The following is a 25,423-nucleotide window of genomic DNA, read 5'->3' on the forward strand; positions in this document are numbered from 1 at the left end:
CCATCATCATACATGTGGCCCATGGTTGCCTGAAACATCGTTATGCGGCACTTGACTGTATTTATTACCAGGTGTTTCATTCACTAGGACCTTTTCTAGTCAAATTTTCTATCATTTTATTATAGCGTTGATGAGAAAAAAAAATGATTCCCGGCCAGGGCCACTGTGTGGAGTTTGCACATTCTCCCTCTGTATGGTAAAATTGGTTTTGTTAGACATCATTTTGCTTAAACTTGCAGGTTTCCAAGAACATAATGATGATGTTAAGTGAGGACTGATAGTAGTGTTCCTATCTTATGATTCTTTTCTCCTAGAAAATGCTATTCATGGCTTTGTTGGATGGTAAACAAGTATGGTATAAGTGCTTTGCAGATTTTTTAAGGGAACGAGCAGAAAGAGAGGAAGATGGAATGAACAGCGCTAGCACAGGGCAGGAGCTGTGCGAGAAGCTGTGGGTGATTGGGTGAATCACAGCCCCCCCACCTCCTAGGAAATAAGGGTTCCTAACCACATTTCAAAGATGAACAAACTGAGGCTAAAACAGATTAGCTTTTTACCTAAAGTTACAAAGATAACATGGATGAAAGAGGAGAGGTAAGGAGGTGGGAAGAGAAAATGCTCCAAGTACTTGTTTCTATTGCAAAGCAATTAGTTAAGGTATTGAGACCTTTTCCAACTCAGTAACTTCATGGTCTCTGATGTAATATTTCCTTCATTCAGAACTGGTGCTGAGGAATACCAAGCAGTGTAAGGCTCTGTTCTAAGCACTGGGGATGCAGTGGTGACAGAGCAGATGAACATCCCTGTGCTCATGGGCATGCCACCCTGGTGCTGGGGTAGTTTCTTGTATATGAAAGTTCTCATGTGCTTGCCTGCTTAGGTGAGTTAGGCCCATCCGCTATGGTGACCGTGAAGCAGGCTGCCTCCCAGGTTACCAACAGCTGCTCACCAGTTACAGCCTTGCATGTTCTGCCCAATCGGACCTGACAGCTGTCCTGGCTCAGTACTTATCCTGGCTCGATGCCTAATAATAATCTCATTTCTTGGACAATGACTAATGTGCATGAGGGAATATTAATGATTATACCTTATAAAAGTAAAAATTAGTGTTTGCTGATTCCAGAGTCTGTGGAAAAAGTCCAATTTTCTGTAGAGAAGATCCAAACGGCCAGGAAAGGCAATGGTAGGGTTACTTGGAAGGCTGCACACAGCAAGGTAGAAAGTCCTGGCCTTTGTTTAAAGGGCTTGACAGAGTTCCATGTTATCTACATCCCTTTCCCGTTTATGTTGGAACGTTCTCTTTACTCTCTGAAATGTCCTTTTTCTTGTCCTCCCAATAAATTTGTACAGATCACTTAAAAATAAAATAAGGGCCAGGTGCAGCGTCTCGAGCCTGCAATCCCAGCACTTAAGGAGCCTGAGGCAGGAGGATCACTTGAGGCCTGGAGTTTGAGGCCATCCTGGGCAACACAGCAAGACCCCGTCTCTACAAAACAATTTAAAAAGGAATTAGCCAGGTGTGACCACACATGCCTGTGGTCCCAGCTACTCAAGAGGCTAAGATGGGAGGATCGCTTGAGCCCAGGAGATTGAGGCTGCAGTGAGCTATGATTGCACCACTGTACTCCAGCCTGGGCAACAGAGCAAGACCCCCAACTTGAAAACAAAAGAAGAAGAAAGAAGAAGAAGAGGAGGAAGAGGAGGAGGAGGAGGAGGAAGGAGAGAGAAACAAAGAGAGGGAAGGAAGGAAGGAGGAAAGGAAGGGAGGGAGATTAAAATGCCAAAGAATGTAGGAAAAACAGATAAAAGTATTTTTAAAAAGAACAAGAACAGGGTAATATGAGTCGGGGGCAGGGGGAAAGGCGCGCAGGTCACTCCCAGGTCACTCCAGATGGATGACAGGGCTCTCCCAAACCCAAGGCCTTTTCTTCTTGTTCTCCCACAGATGACAGCAAACCAGGGAGGACAATTAGCATTGCAGCCGGCCACTCTCTCAGGCTAAACCACATCTCAATACAGAGACACATGAGCCAAAGACAGCCCTGACAACCAGGGTCAACAAACCAAAGGACCCACTCCTCACTGCCACCGTGGTTTGGCTTAGCTGATCCTGAAGTATGAATAAAGCACGGCCTTGGCTAAGGAACTGCCATAAAGGAAGTATTTCTGAGTGAAATGTATATGCTAGATAATATTGTTTTAGAAAACTACACACCGGGAAGGTTTTATGGCAATGCTGAGGATGGATGCTAGGAGGACATGAGAAGGAACGACGCTGACCATCCATGCAGCAACTGAAACAAGCTCTGCTGATTTCACTGAAGTGGAAAAATCTGTTTATGCAGCCAGCACTGCTGCCATCAGCCTGAAAGTCCAATGTGAGCAACAAAAATAAACATCACAGGGTCAAGGAAAGAAGAAATACGATACCCTTTTAAAAAAGAATGTTTGTTGAGTGGTTTAAGTTTACAGATTCAACCAAATGGAAACTCGTTTCTCAAAACTCACAAATATCATGCAACATTCTTTTTCCAGCTGGGATGATTTAAACTATTCTAAGATCTTGTCTGCTTTATGACACGTTAGTTTTGAAAGGAGGTACTGACAGCATGTTTGTTGGCAGGTTGATGAGCCTCGACTGTGAGCTCCGGGAGGGCAGGCCAGGCCTAGTGCGCTCACCGCCGTATCCCTGGGGTCCAACACATGGCCTGGCACTGCTGGCACTCACGTGCGGGCTGAGGCAATGACTAACACTGATACAGAATTCTTCTTGAGTGTCACATGCACAGTGTTCCAGGGAAACTGTATAACTCTCTTGGTCCAGTAATATTTAGATTCCTATTGAAATGAGCTATCCTGTACTTTGTCATGAATGGTCAGATACACATTTTCTTACTCTTCTTCCATCATCAAATCTTTTTTTCTGAAGGGTTCTGCCATCAGCCTCTGGTGTGAGTGGGATTTGGGCTGTTTTGTTGTGACTGTCAGGATCCCGCCCTGGAAGAAGGCTCACACTGCAGACACACGAAGGACCAGGACCCTAGTGGGGACTGGACATCATGCTCCCTTGTGGCACAATTTCTGCTGTGTATTTAAAGACATGTCCAATACATAGTTAAGAACAGCTGACAGTATAATTATCCATACTACACACACTGATTCACCACAAAACCCAAGGAAAACTTACTCATAAACTTGTCATAAGAAGATAAGCAAAATAATTTGGCTTCACTAATGCCCAACTTTTAAAAGTTTCCTAGGTAGTTGTTTTAAATAGGATTTGGGGAACTGTGAAAAATTAATTTGATTTTTTACAACCAGCAGTTTGCAAAACCTCCATTTACCTCTTTATATCAGTTCATCCCTTATTTTATTTATTTATTTATTTATTTTTGAGACGGAGTCTCACTCTGTCACCCAGGCTGGAGTGCAATGGCGCGACCTCTGCTAACTGCAACCTCCACCTCCCAGGTTCAAGCGATTCTCTCGTCTCAGCCTCCCGAGTAGCTGGGATTATGGGCACCCAGCATCATGCCCGGCTAATTTTTGTATTTTTGTAGACATGGGGTTTCACCATGTTGGTCAGGCTGGTCTTGAACTCCTGACCTCAGGTGATTTGCCCACCTCGGCCTCCCAAAGTGTTGGGATTACAGGCGTGAACCACCACGCTTGGCCTATTTTTTTGAGACGGACTCTCACTCTGTCACTCAGGCTGGAGTGCAGTGGTATGATCTCGGCTCACTGCAACCTCCGCCTCCTGGGTTCAAGCGATTCTCTCACCTCAGTCTCCCGAGTAGCTGAGATTATAGGCACTCGCCATCATGCCCAGCTAATTTTTATTTTTGTAGAGACGGGGTTTCACCATGTTGGCCAGGCTGGTCTTGAACTCCTGACTTCAGGTGATTCACCTACCTTGGCCTCCCAAAGTGCTGGGATTACAGGCATGAGACAGCGTACCCGGCCTATTTTTATTTTTTTGAGACAGACTCTTGCTCTGTCACCCAGGCTCAGTACAGTGGCATGATCTCGGCTCACTGCAACCTCAGCCTCCCAGGTTCAAGCAATTCTCCTGCCTCAGCCTCCTGAGTAACTGGGATTATAGGCACATACCACCATGCCTAATTTTTGTATTTTTAGTAGAGACAGGGTTTCACTATGTTGGCCAAGCTGGTCTCAAACTGCTGACCTCAAGTGATCTGCCTGCCTCGGCCTCCCAAAGTGCTGGAATTACAGGTATGAACCACCATGCTCAGCCAGTTCATTCCTTTAAAAACGGCCAGAAAGCTCTCTAAGAGACTTGATATGAAATTTCTTACACTTCACCCCAGCCAACCCCCAGGAAACAGCAGCTCTCTGCTGCAAATACCGAGGCGCCAAGAGCAGCCTCTCAGGCAACCCAGAGCAAAAACCAAGTGCTTTTCCAAACCAAGGGCAGGCAACTGATTTGTTAATTTCCCACTGTGAAATTCATCAGAAAACCTCTCACTAATAAAACTCCACACAACACCTGAACTAACTCTCTTTATCACGGCAGAGTCCTTAACTGCCTACTTTGTTCCCGTTGTTAAGTCCGGTTCCCCAAAGATAAGTAAAACCAACTTGCCCGATCCATGGCCATGCATCTGTTCTCAGACATAAGAGGGATTACAGCATCAAATCACTTATGAGAAAAAAACATTCATAACAACTCCCACAGAGGAAAATATGGCAGAACCGGAAACAAATTCATCTTCATTAGTGCTTCTTACCCAGATTTCTAAGGACTGGGAAGCATCCCAGTGGTGGTTACTGGAGGTGACCAGCCATGAACAAAGCGCCTGGCACTTGAATGGCAGCCAGCACAGTGAAATAAAACGGACGATAGCCATTAATCATCCAACTGTGCAGAAAAAGTTAGCATTCTATCTAGAGCTGTGTTTTACTGATGTTTGGTAGTTTTTTTCTTTTGTACTATGACTCACAATTTCATAAAAACACTTCCCTTACATAGAGGTGATGCGATCCTTTTTCTTTTTTTTGTTTTTAATTTTTGTAGAAATGGGGTCTTGCTATGTTACCCAGGCTGGTCTCAAACTCCTAGCCTCAAGCGATCCACCAGCCTCGGCCTCTCAAGGTACAGGGATTACAGGCATGAGCCACCACACCCGGATGATTCTTTACATTGTTACGTGCAACCCACAAAACTGATTATTTGATCTACTCAAGGATCTTACTGTGTAGTCTGAAAACCACTTCACTAAAAAATGCTTGGGTGTCATCAGCAACCAGTGCCTTCCCTTCAAAAGATGACTCATTTCTTTCTTTTTTTTTTGTTTTTGAGATGGAGTCTCACTCTGTCACCCAGGCTGGGGTTAGTGGCACCATCTCACCTCACTGCAACCTCCATCTCCGGGGTTCAAGTGATTCTCCTGCTTCAGCCTCCCAAGTAGCTAGAATTACAGGCGCCCACCACCACACCCAACTAATTTTTATATTTTTAGTAGAGATGGGGTTTCACCATGTTGGCCAGACTGGTCTTGAACTCCTGACCTCAGGTGATCCGCCTGCCTTGGCCTCCTAAAGTGCTGGGATTACAGGTGTGAACCAGCATGTCCAGCCTGATTCATTTCTTCATACTAATAATGTGAGACTATCCCTTCAATTAGGTGCCATGGTTTTCTTTATATCCTCCAAATTTAAAGCTACCATATGGAAGTGGTAAATGTGAGGCCAATTTAGTTTCATTCTTCTGAATCAATGTCACTCAGCTTCAGTAACACGTAGGATCACTGGCTAGTTTTGATCTGAGACTTTTAGGTAGAATACATGTAAACTGACAGTTCAAGGAGGTCTCTAAAACCTAAGGCATTCCTTCAGGCAGGTGTAAAATACTTAGAATTCACTTAGAAAGTAAACACTTAATTAAAAAATACTGTATGAAAATAAGTGAAGGCAAGTTTCCTTCAGACTTGGGACAGACCACACTACCCTACACAGGACATTTGTGACGTGGGTGTTGGGCGAGGTATGTGGCAATACTGAGGGGCGTGCTACTGTCCATCTGGCAAGATGAGGAGACAAGGCGTTGACATGGAAAAACAAAATTCTGCCCTGGGGCAGATGAAAAGTACTGCATGAGGCAGCTAGAGTTCAGAAGGGGAAGGGCTGGCTCCAGCTGGGTCCACCTGGCCTTTGATGAAAGGACAAGCAGGACCACCCTGGCAGACCACACCCTGCTTGCGCAGCAGGGCCAGGAAGACTGTGGTCGCTTCCCTGATGTCCTTCACCCAGGTGCCTGAGAGTGACATGCTGTTTCATACCAAGACTCTCAGAGCCTTCTTTTCTCAGAGTCCCTCTTTTTTTTTTGACACGTTGTCTTGCTTTGTCGCCCTGTCTGGAGTGCAGTGGCTCGATCACGGCTGACTGCAGCCTCCACCTCCTGGGTTCAAGTGATTCTCCTGCTTCAGCCTCCTGAGTATATAGGCATGCAGCACCATGCCCAGCTAATTTTTGTATTTTTAGTAGAGAAAGGGTTTCACCATTTTGGCCAGGCTGGTCTTGAACTCCCGACCTCAAATAATCCGCCTGCCTTGGCCTCCCCAAGTGCTGGGATTACAGGTGTGAGCCACTGTGCCTGGACCCGAGTCCCTCTTTACGACTAATTTTCCTTTCTAGTTTTCTGCAGCCACTCTCTCACGCCCCTGTCCTGTAAATGGCCCAGTAGCTCTGTACGTGGGAACCAGACATCCTAAGTTTGAATCCTGGACCAGCTGCTTTCTCCGTATGTGGTCTAAGGGAGTTCCCTAATTACTCTGTGTTTCCATTTCCTCCCGTGTACCTAATTTTTAATACATCTTAAGCACGTAAGACAGTGCTTGTTACCTGGTAGGCACCCAGTAAATGTTAGTTATTATATAGTCACAACATACAGCTGAAAGGTTTTAAAAAATGAACTGTACATATTAAATCACTTTGTATTCTCACTTGGATTTGTTATTATTATTATTATTTGAGACGGAGTTTCACTCTTGTAGCCCACGCTGGAGTGCAGTGGCGCAATCTCAGCTCACTGCAACCTCTGCCTCCCGGGTTCAAGCGATTCTCCTGCCTCAGCCTCCCAAGTAGCTGGAACTACAGGTGCACGCCACCACGCCCAGCTGATTTTTTTTTTTTTTTGTATTTTTGTATTTTTAGTAGAGACAGGGTTTCACCATGTTGGCCAGGCTGTCTCGAACTCCTGACCTCAGGTGATCTGCCTGCCTCAGCCTCCCAAAGTGCTGGGATTATAGGTGTGAGCCACCGCATCCAGCTGGAGTTGTTATTATTTTTAATCTCTCAAAAAAAAAAAAAAAAGGCGGCTGGGCGTGGTGGCTCATGCCTGTAATCCTAGCACTTTGGGAGGCCGAAGCGGGTGGATCACCTGAGGTCAGGAGTTCGAGACCAGCCTGGCCAACATGGCAAAACCCCATCTCTACTAAAAATACAAAAATTAGCTGGGGGTGGTGGTGCACTCCTGTAATCCCAGCTACTCGGGAGGCTGAGGAAGGAGAATCGCTTGAACCCAGGAGGTGGAGGTTGCAGTGAGCTGAGATCGTGCCACTGCACCCCAGCCTGCGTAACAGGAGTGAGACTCCATCTAAAAAAAAAAAAAAAAGCCCTAAACTCATTTGTCTTCTCATTGGCATACTTTTCTAGAGAACAGGGAACACATTTTCATGCAAATGGCTCCCCACTTTACGAAAGTGGTTGAAGGAGAGTGGATGTACATCCTTTCCTTTCTAGACAGCTCCTAAAGTCAGTCAGTTCACATAAAATATACCTGAAAACACAACACCAATTCCCACTGTGACATAGGGAAGCCTGGCAAGATTCTTCATCAAAGCAAGGAGCTTCTGACGTGAGCAAGTCTAGCTCTCCACTACATCAGCCAAGTGAATATCTGAAAGTACACGCCCCCTTTCAGAGCTTGCACGAACAATTCTAGTATTATCCTATTATTTGCCATTAAAAGTAATGACAAAAACCTCAACTGCTTTTGCACCAACCTAATACAACCAGAAAGAAAGCCAAACCCTCACCGCACTGCCTCTAGGCACAGGGCAATTTACCCAGGAAGTACCCAAGGGAAGTTAGGCCAGGAAGTAAACTTTTGTAACCAAAATAGCATTTTTAATTTACGAGACCTTACATCTACTTACTAAGGAATGTTAAGGGAAAAAAATCACATTAATTCCTCTCAAGTACAGCTAGATGGCCACAAATGTTGTCCTGCTTAAAACACAGGACTTCAGACTGCCTGCATGTAGTCAGAATTCCTGCTATCCATCAAACAGCCAGGCCAGGGGTCTGCCTCTCTCCATGTAGGGACACTGTCCAGGGGCTAAAAGGTTGAAAATGGCTTTTTTCCACTAGGAAGGCTGTGGGGACATAAGCTGACAACTACCCTACATGGAACAGGCAACCCCGTCATGCAAGCAGGCCTCTCTCCCAAAGGCACCTCCATCCCTGCTGTCATGTGGCACAGATGAGCACACCTACTACGTCACAATGCAGTGTAGCCACGCCAGACTGGACCAAGGACACACTCTTAGCCTTCTCTTCTCTCCAAATTCACTTTAGTATCTTTAAGCCACACATCATGGTTGGGAAGGTGTCCTTGATTCTTCAAAAATCAAAAGGCATCTCCTGATATGCTGTCTGGGATTTATTTTAAGAGTCTGAGATTCCGGAAGAGAGGTGGGAGGGGTGTAGATGAAACAAGACAGGCCGTGTGTGGGTCACTGTCAAAGCTGGTCAGTGAGTATCTAGGAGTTCATTATTTCATTGTTTACTTGTGAATATGTTAAACATTTTCCATAATTAAAAGCTTTCTTGGTCAGGTGCAGTGGCTCACACCTGTAATCCCAGCACTTTGGGAGGCTGATGCAGGTGGATCACTTGAGGTCAGGAGTTCAAGACCAGCCTGGCTAACATGGTGAAACCTTGTCTCTACTAAAAATAGGAAAATTAGACGGGTGTGGTGGTGCGTGCCTGTAATCCCAATTATTCAGGAGTCTCAGGCAGGAGAGCTGCTTGAACCCAGGAAGCAGAGGTTGTAGTGAACTGGGATTGTGCCACTGCACTCCAGAGCCCGGGCAGCAGAGTGAGACTCTGTCTCAAAAAAAAAAAAAAAGCTTTGTAAAAGGCATTTCTGATATGCACGTTTAAGTTTCTGGAGAAAACAAAACCCTTTGCCAAGTTCTTACTCCAGTGTGTTTAAATTTCACATTGTTAAGACGTTCAGGTTTCTTGTCAGCATTGCTCAAAGCTGCCCATGGTCAGCAGCTTAATTTTTGAAGAATTGAGGACACCTTCCCAACCACTGATGTGTGGCTTAAAGATAATGAAGTGAATCTGCAGAGAACAGCGAGGCTAAGAGCATGCCCTTGGTCCAGTCTGTTGTGAACAGTGCTGCTCCTGGGGTCCACACTGCAGTTACACACTGTAGTCCTCACAGAGCCCCAGGGCACCTTTCACAGTGCCACAGAGACCAGTTCTGTCACCAAGCAGCACAGGGTGAAAGCTCCTCAGACTTCTCAGCTCTACAAACTGTTCTGACAGAGAAAAACCAAAAATCTTTACTTAGACTGTTTCCACACTTTCTTCCTTAGAGGAGCTGATTTTTGTGTGTGACTGAACTGAAAGTATAGTGGGCCCTGGGTGAAATAGAAAGATGAAATAGGAGAGAAGACTATTTTCGTGGGTTCTCAAACTTGTGGAGGAGCTCTGAAAAATACCAATGCCCAGAATCTACCCTGGGCCAATTAAATCAGAACTTCTAACAGATGGGAATGTGTGCCTGTGTGTGCATACATGTGTACATGTGTGCAACTACGTGTGTGAATATGTGCATGCATGTGTGCCTATGTGTGTGGACGTATGTATATGTGCGCGTGCATGTATTTGTATGTGCATGTGTTGTGAGTGTGCATGTGTGTGAATATCTGTATATGCCTAAGTGCGTGTACTGAGTCAGGACTGAGAACCATTGCTCAAGGCCATGCATGTACCTGGATGGCCTCAAGTTCCTCAAACACAACCCCCACTAGCCCCGAAAGCCTAAAATCCCTGACATCTCACTTTTGTACTGCATGGTTAGAAGGTTCTTCCTGTATCCTGCAAAGATTGGTCCAGGTGGACCTTGGACCCACTGGCCCTTGTTCTAACCACACAAAACACATCTTGTCCCTCATTCAAAATGTTTGAAAAGATCAAATGAACTGTACCAAAGTCAGAGGAAAGCTTTTTGTTTATTGTCAGGGTGCTTTTAGGAATCCCACGTTTACTGCCTGAGCCACAGAAATGTAATACTGAAGGGGGAGAGAGATGAGGACTATGAAGCCAACACACACAAGGCCAATTTAGATATGAGAGTGGGGATTTATGTGTTTTTATAATACTGGAGTGGATATAAACAGAGCTATCCACCCTGAGAGAGAATAAAAGATCCTCATTATGTTCATAAAGGGATTTTGCAGATTATTTCCTGCTTTAAAGGAAATAATCAGGTTTCCTAGAACACATCCATAATCTTCATCATATACAAATAAGCAATAGACTCCCCTTCTTCACTCTCCAGCTGGACGCTTGGGCAAGGGTGTTTTGATTTTCTCTGATTAGCCAGGAAAGGGGGTGTGGGGGAAGCCACCCTCACCCTCTAGTCCAGCCCAGCAATCCCACTGCATGCACCTGCAGAGCCCCAGGGGGGCAGTGTCGCTCGAGCCGGGGACTCCTTTCCAAAGATCGCTCCCGGCATCCATAGCGCTGCACCGAGGGCTCCGAAGGCCGGGGAGTGGGACCAGCTCCCACACAGGAGACGCAGCTCAGGGCTTCTACATTTCTAGGAATGCTAAAAACCCAGTTTTCTTAATTCCTTTTTTTTTTCTTTTTAGAGATAGAGTCTCACTACGTCCCATCCTCCTGCCTCAGTCTCCTGACACACTGGGACCACAGGCGCTCGCCCCCTCGCCAGGCCCAATTTTCAATGTGAAAGCTCTTGGTTCTTAAAAGTTGGAAAGACATTTTTAAAAAACTTGTAAGACACCGTGTGGGTAGAATAGAACCCAACTGCAAGTACACGGACCCCTGCACTTCCCGTCCTTGGCCTCTGTTCTCGAGGCGGGGCCAGGACTCTCCACGCTGCCGGAGAGCCCAGACAGTGTCTGAGATTGAGGGTCAATAACACAGCAAGGTCTTAGGATTTCAAAAGGATGGGAGGGAGGTCCACCAAATGACACATTTTCTATGACTGGCTTAAAAAAAAAAAAAAAACTCGGCCGGGCGCAGTGGCTGACGCCTGTAATTCCAGCACTTTGGGAGGCCGAGCCGCGTGGATCACCTGAGGTCGGGAGTTCAAGACCAGCCTGACCAACCTGGAGAAACCCCGTCTCTACTAAAAATACAAAATTAGCCGGGGCATGGTGGCGCATGCCTATAATTTCAGCTATCCAGGAGGCTGAGGCAGGAGAATCGCTTGAACCCAGGAGGCAGAGGTAGCAGGGAGACGAGATCGCACCATTGCACTCCAGCCTGGGCAACAAGAGTGAAACTCCCTCTCAAGAAAAAACAAAACAAAACACAACTCAGGGGGCTTTGGAAAACAAGCAGGCATCCTCGGGAAGGGCCCCCCAGGGAGTTTACAGACCTTCCCCAGAAAGGTTAAAGTGTCTCGCTGTGCAAAAAAAAAAAAAAAAAAAAAGAAAAGAAAAGAAAAAGAAAAAACAGCTTGAAAAATAACAGGAATGGGCCGGGCGTAGTGGCTCACACTTGTAATCCAAACACTTTGGGAGGCTGAGGGGGAGGGATCACTTGAGGTCAGGAGTTCAAGACCAGCCTGGCCAACATGATGAAACCCATCTCTACTAAAAATAAAAAAAAATTAGCTGGGTGTGGTAGCACATGCCTGGTAATCCCAACTACTGAGGAGACTGAGGCAGGAGAATTGTTTGAACCTGGGAGGCGGAGGTTGCAGTGAGCCGAGATCGCGCCACTGTACCCCAGCCTGGGCGTCAGAGTGAGACTCTGAATGATAATAATAATAAATGATAATAAATAATATAAAAGTTAACCCTTTTTAGGTTGGCTGGACTTTCAGTGGGGTTCAGTGGCGGTTCTCGCCAGGGCATATCTAAAAGTTGAGGATGGCCCTGCGGGAGCTCTTCCTGCACAGTGCCTCACGGATGACATCTCACTTTGACGGTCATCACTGACCAGCACCGTGCTGTCCCACAGAAATGTAACTCGAGCCACATGTGGAATTTTCCATTGTCTTATACCCACATTAAAAAAAAAAAAAAGTACTGATGTTAAAAGATGTATATTTCAACCCAATACATCCAAATATTAACATTTCAACAAGTAAGCAATGTTAGAAATACTGACATTTTATATTCTCTTTTTTGCACTATGTCTTCCAAATCTGGTGTGTATCCTATACTCACTGCACACCTCAATTGAGATGAGCCCCATCTCAAGGCCTCCAAAGCCACGCATGGCCTGGGGCTGTCCCCACAGGCTCAGCCAGGCCCAGAGACACGCACATTTATGTACAGCCCTGCAGACCAGGCTTCCCCCATAACTTTTTGCCTGGTTTTGTTTTTTGATTCATGGATTTTTATATATTTAACAGGTTACTATCAATTATAATCAGTATTCCTTTATGGCTGATCTACTACTTGCTACTCCCATGAAGTCTGTAAGACACCTTTAATGAGGTATAATTTATGGTCACGGGGCCAGGTGCGGTGGATCACTTGAGGTCAGGAGCTCAAGACCAGCTTGGCTAACATGGCGAAACCCCGTCTCTACTAAAAAAAGAAAAAAAAAATACAAAAATTAGACGGGTATGGTGGCAAGTACCTGTAATCCCAGCTACTAGGGAGGCTGAGGCAGGAGAATCGCTTGAACCCGGGAGGCAGAGGTTGCAATGAGCCAAGATCATGCCACTGCACTCCAGCCTGGGCGACAAGAGTGAGACTCCGTCTCCAAAAAAAAAAAAAAAAAAAAAAAACATTATGGTCATGAGTGAGGAAGAGTTTCTGGTTGGCATCTGAGGGGGTCGGACACCACGGACATGGGGTCATTTTCTGGAAGACCTGTGGAGGGTTTCTTGAAAGGAACAGTACCAGCTTATTCAATAACTCTACCTTTTGGTGTCATGCAGGATGGATCACTTAGGTTTTATTTCTCTTCATGACACGTGAGGTAGTATGCTATGAAACTCTGTCTCATCGTCATTAGGTCTGCACTCATTGACCCAGACAGGTTCAGATCTTGCCTGACAATGCTCACAACATTATCTGGACATACTAAATGTATGCTGGTCAGCTGGTTCATACATGGTGAGGTCTCCCGTCCTCTGCACAGAGGAGGAAGTGAAATTATTGCTGTGACCCCTCAGTGTTCCAGGCTAGAAAAAAGCAGAGCTGTGGAGATGCTACTGATGGCCATATGGCCCTGTACGTCTGGGTTGATTTTTTCACCAACCGTGACTCTCTGACTAGGACTAGATTAGGGACCCCTGTTATAAGTTTTGTTTAAAGTACAGCCTGGTTTTGGCCTTGATTTTGCCTGATGTTTTGCAAGAGACTCTCCACCCAAGACCTAGCCTGACCATCTTTAAGCCACCTCTGAAAGCACTGGCCATAAAGAGGGCTGCCCATGAAATCAACACCAATCCCTGGAATACCCATCGGATGCCCCACCCTCCTCTAGGCATAAGAAAGAAGAGAAGGAAACGAATTATTTGCATCCACTGTAACTGGACCATTCAAGTATGAAAGATGTATACACCAGTAAAATCACCATCACACCAAAGATACAGAATATTTCCATCAATCCCCAAATTTTCTTAGTGCCCCTTTATAGTACTCCCTCCCTCCACCCCACCCTAAGTAACTAATTATCCACTTTTTGTCACTATGAGTTACCATTCTCTAAACTACTAAATAAATAAAACTGTGCAGTATGTACTTTTTGTGTTCAGCATCTTTCGTGCAGCATGATTTTGAAGCCCATTGATGCTGTTGTATAAGTGGTCCCTCGGGTTTCTTTGTTTTGGTTGGTAGCATTCTATTGTAGGGATGTGCCAAAATTCATCCATTCAACTGTTGATGGACACTGGGGTTGTTTAGTTTTTTGCTATTACAAATAAAACTACTATAAATATTTGTGTACAAGTCTTTTTGTAGACATGTTTTCATTTCTCTTAAGTAGATATATAGGAGAGGAATGACTGAGACATATGATAGGTATGTTTGACTTAAATTGTTTTGCTCTGGCACCATAGCTCATGCCTATAATCCCAGCACTTTGGAAGACAGAGGCAAGAGGATTGTTTGAGCCCAGGAGATGGAGACCAGCCTAGGTAACATAGCAAAACCTCATGTCAATTTTTAATTTAAAAAACATTAGTAAATAAACTGCTTTACAATTCTATGTGAATTTTAAGAAAATTCCAATTGCTGCACATTCTCACCAATACTTAGTATTATCAGACCTTTATACTTTAGCCTTTCTAATGAGTATATAGTAGTATCTCATTGTGGTTTTAATTTGCATTTCTCTGATGATGATGTTGCATATCTTTTCATGTGCTTATTTGACATTCCCCTATATTTTTTGTGAAGTGTCTACTCAAATCTTTTGCCCATTTTTAAAGGTTTGCCTTTTTATTATTGAATTCTAGTTCTTTATATATTCCAAATGTGAGTCCATTGTCAGATATATGTATCAGTAATATTTTTTCTCATTCTGTGGATTGAGTTTTGTTGTTTTAATGTCCTCTGAAGAGTAAAGACTTTTCATTTTGTAAACATCCAATCTACCAGTTTTCCTTTTATGTCCCATGAATTTTGTGTTGGATCTAAGAGATCTTTGCCTTTCTCAAGGTTGCAAGATTTTATCCTATGCTTTTTTCCCCAAAGTTTTTAGCTGTTTTATATTTAGTTCTACAATCCATTTTGACTTAATTTTTGTGAATGGTGTGAGGTCAGAGTAAATGTTAATTTTGACTCATCAGGCTATCCAATTGTCTCAGCACCATTTGCTGAAAAAACAAACAAAAACCCTCAACCTCCGCCCTTTTCCTCATTGAATTTTCATGGTACTTGTGTTGAAAATCAGTTGTAGTAAGTCCCATGTAAGCGTGGGTCTATTTTTGTACTCTGTTCCACTACCTGTCTATCTAGTCTTATGCCAATGCCACACTGTCTGGCTTAGCTTTACAGACTACCCACAATAGTCTAGTCCAAAGTCAGGTCTAGCAGTTTTGAAAGTAAGGTAGTTTAAGGACTCTACCTGTGTTCTTTTTTAAAACATTGCTTTTGCTATTCTAGGTACTTTGCAGTGCCATATGAATTCACAATCAGCTTGTCAATTTCAATCAAAAAAAAAAAACCTGCTGAGATTGTATTTGGATTCTGCTGGATCCATAGATAACTGTGAGAACTGCCGTCTTAACAGTATTGAGTCTTCTGATCTGTGAACATACTCTCTCCATTTATTTATTTATTTATTTATTTTTAATTTTTTATTATTATTATACTTTAAGTTTTAGGGTACACGTGCACAATGTGCCGGTTAGTTACATATGTATACACGTGCCATGCTGGTGTGCTGCACCCATTAACTCGTCATTTAGCATTAGGTATATCTCCTAATGCTATCCCTCCCCCAATCCCACCCCACAACAGTCCCCAGAGTGTGATGTTCCCCTTCCTGTGTCCATGTGTTCTCATTGTTCAATTCCCATCTATGAGTGAGAACATGCGGTGTTTGGTTTTTTGTCCTTGCGATAGTTTACTGAGAATGATGATTTCCAATTTCATCCATGTCCTTACAAAGGACATGAACTCATCATTTTTTATGGCTGCATAGTATTCCATGGTGTATATGTGCCACATTTTCTTAATCCAGTCTATCATTGTTGGACATTTGGGTTGGTTCCAAGTCTTTGCTATTGTGAATAGTGCCGCAATAAACATACGTGTGCATGTGTCTTTATAGCAGCATGATTTATAGTCCTTTGGGTATATACCCAGTAATTTATTTTGATATTTAATTTGATCAGCAATGCTTTGCAGTTTTAAGTGTACAGATCTTGCACATATTTTGTTAAATTTATCCCTAAGTATTTTGTATTTCTAAATACTACTGTAAATGAAACTGCATCTTAAATTTCAATTTTCTGGAGTCTCGTTCTGTCACCAGGCTGGAGTGCAGTAGCGTGATCTTGACTCACTGCAACCTCCGCCTCCCGGGTTCAAGCAATTCTCCTGCCTCAACCTCCCAATTAGCTGGGATTACAGGCATGCACCACCACGCCCTGCTAATTTTTGTATTTTAGTAGAGACGGGATTTCACCATGTTGGCCAGGATGATCTCGATCTCTTGACCTTGTGATCCACCCGCCTTGGCCTCCCAAAGTACTGAGATTACAGGTGTGAGCCACCGCACCCGGCCAAATTTCAACTTTCAAGTGTTCATTGCTAGTTCACAAAAAAACTACTGATTTTTGCATACTGACCTTGTATCCTGTGACCATGCTAAATTATTAGAGGAAATTATTAGTTCTGGTAACTTTTAAAAATAGATTCCTTAAGGTTTTCTATAAAAAGGATCATGTCAAATGCAAATTGTTATACTTCTTTTCCAATCTGTGTACTTTTATTTCTTTTTTCTTTCCTTACTGCACTAGCTAGGACCTCCAACAGAAGATGAAAGAGGACATCGCACTGTATTACTAATCTTAGAGGCAAGTTATTTGGTTTTTCACCATTACACGTTGATGTTACCTGTGGATTTTACAGAGATGCTCCTCGGCAAGTTGAGGAAGTTGCCTCTTATTCCTAGTTTGGTGATAGTTTTTGGTACAAATGGCTGGTGGATTTTTCTGAAATGCTTACTCTATCTATTGAGATGATGAAATGGTTTTATTCTTTATTTTGTTGATATGATTAATTATATTGATTTTCTAATGTTTAACCTTGTATATCTGGGATATATCCCAGTTGATCCTGATGTATCATCTTCTTACCAAATGCCATTTACTAATATTTTGGTAAGGATGTTTGGATTTATATTGCATTTATAAAAGATATTGGAATGTCGGGTGCGGTGGCTCACGCCTGTAATCCCAGGACTTTGGGAGGCCAAGGCAGGTGTATCACGAGGTCAGGAGTTCGAGACCAGCCTGGCCAATATGGTGAAACCCCATTGCTACTAAAAATACAAAAATTAGCCGGGTGTGGTGGTGCACACCTGTAGTCCCAGCTCCTCGGAAGGCTGAGGCAGGAGAATCACCTGAACCCGGGAGGCAGAGGTTGCAGTGAGCCAAGATTGCACCACTGCACTGTGGCCTGGGCAACAGAGCGACACTCTGTCTCAAAAAAGAAAAAAAAAAAAAGATATTGGGGCTGGGCGTAGTGGCTCACGCCTGTAATCCCAGCACTTTGGGAGGCCAGGGTGGGTGGATCATGAGGTCAGGAGATGGCAGGCAGATCATCTGAGGTCAGGGGTTCAAGACCAGCCTGGCCAACATGGTGAAACCCTGTCTCTACTAAAAATACAAAACTTAGCAGGGCATGGTGGCACGCACCTGTAATCCCAGCTACTCAGGAGGCTGATGCAGGAGAATCACTTGAACCTGGGAGAGGGAGGTTGGACTGAGCTGAGATTGAGTCACTGCACCCCAGCCTGGCAAAAGAGCTAGACTCTACTTCAAAAAAAAAAAAAAAAGGAAAAAAGAAATCCACCCCCATGGTCTAATCATCTCCCACCATGCCCTGCACCCTATCTCCAACACTGGGGATTACATTTCAACATGAAATTTGGGTGGGGACAAATATCCAAACTATACCAACAATCTACTTAAATGTTAATTTTGAGTTACACTAGAAAAGGAACTCTGCTGGCTGGGCGTGGTGGCTCACACCTGTAATCCCAGCACTTTGGGAGGCCGACACGGGTGGATCACGAGGTCAGGAGATCGAGACCATCCTGGCCAACACGGTGAAACCCCGTCTCTACTAAAAATATACAAAATTAGCCAGCCGTGGTGGCAGGCGCCTTGTAGTCCCAGCTACTGGGGAGGCTGAGGCAGGAGAATGGCGTGAACCTGGGAGGCGGAGCTTGCAGCGAGCTGAGATCACGCCACTGCACTCCAGCCTGGGCGACAAGAGCAAGAGACTCCGTCTCAAAAAAAAAAAAAAAAAAGAAAAAGAAAAAGAAAAAGAAAAAGAACTCTACAATAATATATTTCCATTTAACTCCCCCAACTCATAGTGTTGTATATCAGATCTATAGGTATGATAAACCTATCAATAAAGTATTGTTTTTACTTTAAATACTGATGTCTTTTAAAGAGATTACAAGAAAATAAAAAATAAATTAGTATTTTATACTTATTGATATCTACTGTTTCTAGTGCTCTTCATTCCTTCCTGTATATCCTTTAGCATTTTTCCCCCCATACCCCCACCCCTTTAGTATTTCTTTTAATATAGGTCCCCTGGTAACAAATTTTCTCAGATTTTTGTTCCCCTGGAAATGTCTTACGACACTTTCATTTCAGAAAGACAGTTTTGCTAGATACAAAATTCTCGGTGTATTTTTTTCTTCAGCACTTTGTGTCATTTTAATATATGCAGCATTTATACTGTCTAATGAGAAGTCAGCTTTTAATCTTATCTTTCTTCTGTATGTAACATCATTTTTCTCTGGGTGCTTTCAAGATTTTGTCTTTATCTTTGGCTTTCATTAGCTTAAATATGATAGGCCTAGGAGTTGTTTCCTCTGTGTTCATCCTGCTCTTGGTTTATTAAGCTTCTTAGATCTGTACATGAATGCTTTTCACCACATTTGGGAAGTTTTTAGCTATTACTGTGTCAAATGTTTAGGTATTTCCTTTCTATTTGTCTTCTTGGATTCCAATTTCACATATACTGGACAACCTTGTATCATCCCACAAGTCACTGAGATTTCTGTTCAATTTTTTTCTATGATTTTTGGATTGGGTAATTTCTACTAATTTATATTTCAGTTTACTGGTTCTTTCTATTGCCGTACCTAATGTTATGTTGAGACCATGTAGCCAATAAAAATTTTTTCACCTATTTTGCTTTTCAGCTTAGAGTTTCCATTTTTGTAGTTTCCATTTCTCTGTAAAGATTTCCTGTCTGGGGCTGGGTGTGGTGGCTCATGCCTGTAATTCCAGCACTTTGGGAAGTTGGGGAGGGGGAGCAGGGGATCACTTGAGCCTAGGAGTTCGAGACCAGCCTGGGCAAAATAGTGAGACCCTGTCTCTATAAGAAAGTTAAAAAGTGAGCTGAGCATGGCGAAGTGTGCCTGTAGTCACAGCCACTTCAGAAGCTGAGATGGGAGGATTGCTTGAGCCCAGGAAGGCTGCAGTGAGCTGTGATGGCACCCACTGCACTCCGGCCTGGGTGACAGAGCAAGATCCCGACTAAAAAAAAATTTTCTGTCTGTGCATCACTAACCCTGTATTTTCTCTTAATTCTGACACATTTCCCTTTCATTGTCTGAATATATTTGTAATAGCTTTTTAAAAAATTGTTTAAAAAACTAACAAAATTTGTCATTTTAACCATTTCATGATAGCTGTTTAAATTTGCTGTCTGCTAAAGCCAACATCTGGTTCCTCCTGGTGCTATTGACTGCCTTAGTTCCTAAGGGTTTCACTTTCCGTTTTCTTACCATGTGCAGTAATGACGGATAAAACCAATACTGTTGATAATACGTTGCAGCAACACTGCATTCTAATGGGTTAGGTACTCTGTTTTATAGGTAAGAGCTATGTGCTGCAATTTGACTAAATTCACATACAAACTGATTTCTACTCTGTTCTTATGGCTTACCACTTTTTATTTTCTTTTTTGAGACAGAGTCTCGCTCTGTCACCCAGGCTGGAGTGCAATGGCGTGATCTTGGCTCACTGCAACCTCTGCCTCCCCCGGGTTCAAGCAATTCTCCTGCCTGAGCCTCCTGAGTAGCTGGGATTACGGCGCCCACCACCACGTCTGGCTAATTTTTGTATTTTTAGTAGAGACGGGTTTTCGCCATGTTGGCCAGGCTGGTCTGGAACTCCTGGCCTCAAGCAATCGCCCACCTCAGCCTCCCAAAGTGCTGGGATTATAGGCGTGAGCCACTGCACCCAGCCTTTTTTTTCGTTCTTTTTTAAGCCCATCAGCTATCATTAGTATTAGTGTATTTTATGTGTGGTCCAAGACAATTCTTCTTCTAATGTGGCCCAGGGAAAAGACTGGACACCCCTAAATAATCCCTAAGACCCTGAGAGGCCTACCATGGTTCCCTGGATGGTACCGACACAAATGGGAATTCAGAAAAGAAAGAACTTAGCGGGCACTGGGATGAATGGCCGTAGAAGGCCACAAGAATGGGTTGTGGAAGTGGGACTCGAAGGGTGGACCACGGCTGGCTGGGGAATGCACTTCAGGGGGCGACAGCATGAGCGAACCCAGTGTGGGAGAAAACCTCATAGCCTGGTGGCAGGGGAGGTGCAGAGGGCAGACCCAACGAGAACAGGAAGGCTGGGCCGGTACAAGAAATAAGTGGAGATCAGATTGGAAGAGGATGGTGAAGACAGTGGCTACCAAGACACTTGCCATTCAGGAAAAGTCCACCCGGGGAATTACTGGGTCAGGGAGAATCCAGGTATAGTAGAGCAGGGTGTTAGCAGCAAAGACACTTAAGAGAAAAAAAAAAAAAAATAGCAGGCCACCGGAGAAAGTACTCATTAACAGAAAGACTGGAAGTGGAGCCTAGAGCCAAAGACAATGTAAGCTAGGAACCTTTGTTAGACCAGACCTGGTTGAGAAAGAAAGAGAAACAGGGAGGATGGGAGAGAATAGGGGGTAGAGGGGCGAGAGAACACACCTTCCTGGTGTAGAGGAAAGAATTTGGAAACTACCAAGGAAATCCTGAAAGGAGGAGTCAGCTGAGTCCCTGCTGACTTGGTTTCTCTTCCTACTGTGACCTCAGACAGAGAGGTAGAGATGTGCACGGGAAGACTGGAAACAAACACACCGAGTTCAATGCAGAAATACCCAGTCACAGGGTGGGGCTTCTTACTCTAACAGTTCCAGCCTAAAATGCCAGAAAAATAGTGGAAACACCAAAGCAGGAGAGTTGAATTAAGCCACTTGGCATGGAGAAGGTGACAGACACACACGGTATCGCTGAAGGCTCTTGTAAGCGTCTCCAAGGTTGACAGCCGGCACAGAGTACAATTTGTTCCACTACACTTGGCCACATTCTTGGGCCTACTAGATGCCAAATGCCACTAGCTTTACAACAGCTCTCTGCTGACTAACAGCTTTTATAAGCCAAATGAAGTTGCTTCCAATTTACATTAAATGTGTACTTCTTGGCTGGAGAAATTTGTCACTGTTAATCATTTACTTTTGTACAAAACAACCTTTATTTCTATTACATGATTAATAATTCTTCTAATGTCATAACCACCCAAATATATATCAAAACCACAAGGACACACACATTCCACAAGTTTGAGCAAATCTTCTCCATGTGATTTCTGTGGGACAGGGGACCAGTCGCACCCAGGCTGGTAGGACAACGATCTTATTATTAAGTAAAGCACGTCACAGCACCAGGAAGCCCAGCTCTCCAGCAACTTCACAAGTTTCTGAGCACTAATGACACATGGCATTGTGGTCAGACTGCCACCTCTGCATACCAACCACGGGCCAGTTACTTTACATTCTTTCTGGTCAGCAGGACAACTCATAACATAGGAGCAATTATCATCCCAAGTGTGTGGATGAGGACTCCTGAGGCTCAGAAGGTGCATGGTATGCCCTGGTTGACACAGCCAAGGTGACACATGGCTACACTATGGCTTTCTAACCAAGGTCCAGCTTCCCTTTCTTCCTTACTGACAGTGCCCAGTTGCATTGGGGTGGCCACGTGCCCAGGTGAAGTACACATTTCCAAGGCTGCTTAAACCCCCATGACCAAGTAACTGGGTCCTGACCGGGGAGGTGTTGGGGAAGCTCCTTGACAAAAGAGCCAGAGCCAGAGCCGGCACGTCCTTCCCTGGCTCAGACCTGGAACACCACTGCAGAGGTGCCGTCTGGTGCACGCCAAGACAGAGTCACTTGCTAAGGGTGGCAGAGAGAGAGAGAAGGTGCCTATTCCTGATGACACTGTGGACTGCCGTGCCACCACAGCCTGCTCATCTTCAGCATCCTTCTTACTCTGCCTCTGGGGGTTAGGCCTCTGCAGTGGGATCAGCTACCAGTAGCTTGATTTAGTGCTTGTCTGCTTCTGACACCTGGGGCCGCTGCTGAGCCTACACAGCTAGGCTCGTTGCTGGGGGAGGATACAGAGGGGAGAAGAATTTCCTGCCGTTTCCCACAGTACAGGAAAGTCATCAAGAACTCTTAGGAAAAAAAAGGCATCCGCTAACAAGTCAATTATAGAAGATTACAAATTGTAAAAATTTAACTATGAAAAAAATCTCCCCTCTAAATACACTACTACAAAATATATCTAAGATGGGGCTGAGCACAGTGGTTCATGCCTGTAATCCCAACACTTTGGTAGGCCAGGGCGGGAGGATCACTTGAGGCCAGGAGTTTCAGACCAGCCCGAGAAACATAGCAAGACTCCATCTCTATTGACAAGAACAAACCAAACAAAACCAAAACAAAACAAAAAAGCAAGAAAAGAAATCTAAAACGAGTAAAACCTAATATATAAAAAATTGCATGATGAATGTGGCTTTAATTCAAGAGCTATGAATTTCTGGCAAGTAAATTTTAAGGCCAAAATAAAGAGAAGCTGGGTAGTGACTATGATAATGGATGTGGCATTTTTTTTTTAGTTTTGAAGTTCATCATAACCCTAGTAAAAATAGTTCTAAAAGAGAGCATTGTTAAATGCCATAAAACATTCTATTTCCTTGTTGGTTTTTCCCCTATTTACATCCTTGTTGGTTTTCTCTATTTACATCCACAAATGGTTTGGCAATGACAGAAACAGTTTAAATGAAGCCCCCACACAGAATTGCATGCAGACTGGAGACCCAGAACTCGGAGCCCCTCTCCCAGGGCCCCATCCATCAAGCCAGGCAAAATTGGGGTTCCAGGCAACAAAAACCATCAATCTAGACTGTACACGAGTTCCCGCCTAGATCTCTACAACCACATGACAGCAAATAATCTCAGCAGTAAACGTTTGGTGTGACACAACAGGCATTAAGTGAACAATATTTATGATCTCCAATATTTTTCACATTATAGCCCACATAAAAAATGCTAATATCTGTACTGCACACTGGGATAGAAGAGCAGGTTGCTCACAGTGGAGGGACCCAGCTCCCAAAGGGCTGCAGGGACCAACATCACAGCACACAAGTAGCCAGTGATTCCTAGAGCCCACCTAGGACCTGCGCCACTCACAAAGGTAAGTCATTCAGGGAGCAGAGAAAAGGCATTTCCTCAAAAGCCCCCTTCCCCTTTTTTCGGGGAACAGAGTCTTGCTCTGTCGCCCAGGCTGGAGTGCAGTGGCACGATCTCGGCTCACTGCAACCTCTGCTTCCCAGGTTCAAGTGATTCTCGTGCCTCAGCCTCCTGAGTAGCTGGGACTACAAGCGTGTGCCACCACACCTGGATAATTTTTGTATTTTTAATAGACGGGTTTCACCATGTTGGCCAGAGTGGTCTCGAACACCCGACCTCGGATGATCCACCCCCCTCAGCCTCCCGAAGTGCTGGGATTACAGGCGTGAGCCACCGCACCTGGCTTAATTTTTGTATTTTTAGTAGAGACAGGGTTTCATCATGTTGGCCAGGCTATTATCAAACTCCTGACCTGACAAGATCCAACCACCTCAACCTCCCAAAGGGCTGGGATTACAGGTGTGAGCCACGGTGCCTGGCCAAAAGCCCATTTTAACAGGAAAGTGGGTCCAGTCTCAGGCACTTAATAAGAGCCTCCCTACTCACCGCCAAAATGAGAGCTTTCTAGTACTTAAAAGTGGAGAACTATTACCACTTTCTATTATCACACACATCTATTACTGCAATTAAGAACACAAAGCCCAGTCCTTGCGGTGGTTCACGCCTGTAATCCCAGCACTTTGGGAGGCCGAGGTGGGCAGATCACGAGGTCAGGAGTTCAAGACCAGACTCGCCAACATGGTGAAACCCCGTCTCTACTAAAAATACAAAAATTAGCCCAGCATGGTGGCGCGTGCCTGTAATCCCAGCTACTCAGGAGGCTGAAGCAGGAGAATTGCTTGAACCTGGGACACGGAGGTTACAGTGAGCCAAGATGGCACCACTGCACTCCAGCCTGGGCGACAGAGCAAAACTCCGTCTCAAAACAACAACAACAACAAAAAAGCCAACTATTAAACTGACAGTTGCTTCTAGTTTTTAGTAGTAGTAGTGATAATATTCATCGTTAGCAGGGTTGGAAGTATAAATTCAGTTGAATGATTTTTAAAAACCCACTTGGCAATACAAATAAGAATGGTAAAAATGCTCTCAACATTTACGCTAGTAATTCCATTCCTAAAATGTATTCTAAGGAAGTCAGTAATATCCATAAGAAGGTGTGTAGAAGAATGTTCATGACCAGCTCTTTACAATAAATTATGGGACATCTATTTAAACAATGGAATACAATGCAGATGTTAAAAATCATACTTTAGGACCGGGTGTGGTGGCTCAGGCCTGTAATCTCAGCACTCCGGGAGGCCAAGGCAGGTGGATCACCTAAGGTCAGGAGTTCAAGACCAGCCTGGCCAACATGGTGAAACCCCATCTCTACAAAAATACAAAAATTAGCCAGGCATGATGGTGGGTGCCTGTAATTCCAGCTACTCAGGAGGCTGACGGGGGAGAATCGCTTGAACCCCAGAGGGGGAGGTTGCAGTAAGCCAGATCATGCCATTGCATTCCAGCCTGGGCAACACAGCAAGACTCCATCTCAAAAATAATAATAATTTTAAAAATCATATTTTAAAAGACTATTCAATGGAATGAAAATGTTCATGACGTAATGCTTGTCTCTGTGCTTCTCTGTTAGGTGTTTTTGAGAGCTTGCACAGTTCTGGGTCTTAGAAAGTGGCGACTAGAACAAAGCCACTGTCTCACAGGCCTTAAAATCTACACAGGGAGACGCACAAACTACTTAACAGCAGATTCTGATAAACACTGGGGGAGAAAATTATGGTGTCATGGGAGAGAACGAGGGACCTAATTTTGACCGGGGGCTCAGAAAAGGCTTTTCTGAATCACAGACCCAAAGATGAGCCCTGAGGGAGAAGTGGGCCTGGTCCCGCAGCAGGGCCAGCACTGGGCAGCCTGAGAGACAGGCAGAGTGGGCAGGGCCAGGGTGG

At 44.4% G+C, this 25,423-nt stretch overlaps 1 protein-coding gene across 1 annotated transcript in view; it reads right to left on the minus strand.

Moving 5' to 3' along the window:
* The window catches only part of LATS2 (large tumor suppressor kinase 2), an 88,406-nt gene that overhangs the window by 39,205 nt on the left and 23,778 nt on the right, over nt 1-25,423 (minus strand). The gene's annotated exons all lie outside the window — the stretch shown is intronic.

Source organism: Pan paniscus, chromosome 14 (genome assembly GCF_029289425.2).
Source record: "Pan paniscus chromosome 14, NHGRI_mPanPan1-v2.0_pri, whole genome shotgun sequence".
In the NCBI taxonomy this organism is placed as follows: domain Eukaryota; kingdom Metazoa; phylum Chordata; class Mammalia; order Primates; family Hominidae; genus Pan; species Pan paniscus.